The sequence below is a fragment of the Macadamia integrifolia genome, chromosome 4 (genome assembly GCF_013358625.1).
Source record: "Macadamia integrifolia cultivar HAES 741 chromosome 4, SCU_Mint_v3, whole genome shotgun sequence".
NCBI classification, from domain to species: Eukaryota; Viridiplantae; Streptophyta; class Magnoliopsida; order Proteales; family Proteaceae; genus Macadamia; species Macadamia integrifolia.
In genome coordinates, this window is record NC_056560.1 from 8077515 (window position 1) to 8080066 (window position 2552).

The 2552-nt window shown below is 37.5% G+C and overlaps 1 long non-coding RNA gene across 2 annotated transcripts; it reads left to right on the plus strand.

Annotated features, from left to right (window-relative positions):
- Positions 1 to 1493: 1493 nt before the first annotated feature.
- Positions 1494 to 2304, plus strand: LOC122076486. Of its 2 annotated transcripts, none has more exons than XR_006139492.1 (2): positions 1494 to 1891; positions 2039 to 2304. It is a non-coding gene; the product is annotated as an uncharacterized LOC122076486 (long non-coding RNA). The 2 variants fall into 2 exon arrangements; XR_006139491.1 differs by having other exon boundaries at positions 1494 to 1725.
- The last annotated feature ends 248 nt before the right edge of the window (positions 2305 to 2552 follow it).

Consider the following 2552-nt stretch of genomic DNA (forward strand, 5'->3'; position numbering starts at 1 on the left):
GCCTGCCTGCCCTGCTCTAGATGATTCTCTATTGTTCTATATAATATTCCATCGCCTGGCCCATCCTCTCCTTGATCACACTTTGCTGCTGCCTATTGCGACAAAACGGGAGGAGCCAAATTTTGTCCTTTTAGATTGTAGAAGCAACACATGGCAGGGTGTAAAATAAAGGTAGGCAAATTTAGATTTAAATCTCCTTTTCCCCTGTCTAATGTTTATGGAGGATGACAACTCAATTCCATCTTCGTCTTTATCTTTAAAAAAAGAAAAAGTCCCATTTTCGTAGCCACCTTATGTAGTTGATATATGGGTAGATATCACTTGCGATTTTTATTTTTTTTTGGAATATAAAGAAAAATGTTGTATAAAAAAAGAAGAAGCATGGATCAAGGAATACGTATTGTTTTGAATCAGTATCGTTTCGACCATAATGTATCAATATCAGTATTTTCAGTATTCGATATTAATAATACCATTTTGGATTAGTAGTATTTGAAAAAAAATGGTGCATTTTTTCATTTATACATGACATGCATGGTGACCTAATTTGTATAGCATCAATATCGACGCTGATGATTTATACGATCATTAATAATGACACATATAGGATATAACATTGGAAAGAAATGTTGATTTTGGTGAAATAAAACTAAGTTCAAACCAAGAGAGTGTATAAGAGAGGTGAAAATGAAGATCTCACGGTGGCTTGGAAAGATTCAAGCATCATTGTGGATATATAATGTCAATTCTATTACAATCTTTTTTATAACCTTGGAAAGAAAAGGTTGTAGCTAGGATGAGTGGTCTTACATCAGTGTGGGGCTAATGAAAGCGTGTATAATGGCATCTAATAGGAGAGAGTTTTTTATTCACAAGGTGGGATATCCCGATAAATTCACCTTTTTTGTGTTTGGACGCATGCACCATGCAGCTTGATATTATTATTATTATTATTTTTATATATTTTTTTATCTTCTTACTCTGGGTATTCTCTTCTTTAGTGCCAAGTGTTCTAATGAATTGTCTAGTACAACACTTGTGCTCAAGCAATTGAGCCTCGACTTGCCAGAGGTCATGGTATGGACCCTTCCCTAACGCCACTTCTAGGGTGCCATTGTGGAACCCCATGTTCTCATATCCCCTCGGGCCCTTCACGTGTCTAATCCCTCTCTGGGCCAGCAAAGTGGATGAGGTAGGTTCTTTCCTTCTTTCAAGTGTTTCCAACCAGAAAAAAGGTGACAAGTGTTCTCCCGATTACATAAAAATATGGAAATTTTTAAAATTTTTCCTGTCATGAACCGTTTGATCCCAATTCTTCATTAATCGTGATTAATCCGGATTGAAATTGGCCGGAACAATCTAGATCCTGATTTTGGGTTCATAAACCAAGAGGCCGGTCCTTGGGCTTCTACCCGATCCGGTTTAACCGTTTTCGAACCACCTTTTTAGTCTCTTTTCGAGTATTCCCTCAACGACTAGGTTCGTCTAAAAAGCCTTCTAAGTGGCTCCCTTTCTCTGGTTGGAGAATCGTATATTCGTAATAGACTTTTTGATTCGAAGATGATCCAGCGACTAGGGCACCTTTAGCTAATCTTTGGAAATCTTGAACAAGAAGCGGATGTTGCGGATCGGATCAACTCATCAGAGAATTTTGTATCTCTTGTGCATTTATTTTCAAATCTGAGATCTGATTCCCAGAATCAAAGCGAATTCGTCTTGGATAGGGTATGTGAACTGTGAAGACTTTTTTCTGAAACAAAAACCTTTCAATTAAAATTCATTTCAAGGATCAGATTGGATTTTGCGAATCGAATTAACAAGGATAAGAGATGGTGTTATGGCACGATTATGCTATGGGAAAAGATTGATTGAATGAAATGTGAATTGTGATGTAAGTGATAACGATGAAATACAAATTTTCTAATAGAAGAAGTTGATCTTTTTCATTTTTTTTTTATTATTAATTTTTAGAAATATCAGATCTGAGGAGGAGACAATTGCATTTATTTTAATTTATTCGTGTTTTCTTTTGTTTCAGATTCTATAATTAAAAAAAGCCAATGACGAAGAAGACGGCAAAGCAAGTGTGAGAAAGACAGAGAAAGAGAAAGAAGGAAGAGGCGAGGGTGATGGGCGTGGACTAATGGAAATCCACTCACAGAGGCACAAAAGCAAACACGTTCCGTCCAACTTTCTGGCTTTTGGAGTTTGGAGTTTGGACTCTTACGTCACTTCCAGTTCTCCACTTCTGTACCTCTCCCTTTCCTTGGCCCCTTGGAATAAAAAGCTAAGTAATTTTGGTCTCTCTCTCTCTCTCTCTCTCTCTCATCCCCTCTTTTTTCTTTTTTTTGCCTTTAACCACTGCGAAGTGCAAACTGCTTTCTTTATTCATTCATGCTTTGCGTTACGTTGCGTTGCCATTCTTAGTGAAAAGGAGGGAGCAATGGAGTTGTGGAGACCGAGTGAACTCGGCCTGCACGACTTTCTTATATCGCTTGAACTCGAATCGGGTGAACTCGGTTTGTTTGGTTAAGATTAATGAATGAGTAGAC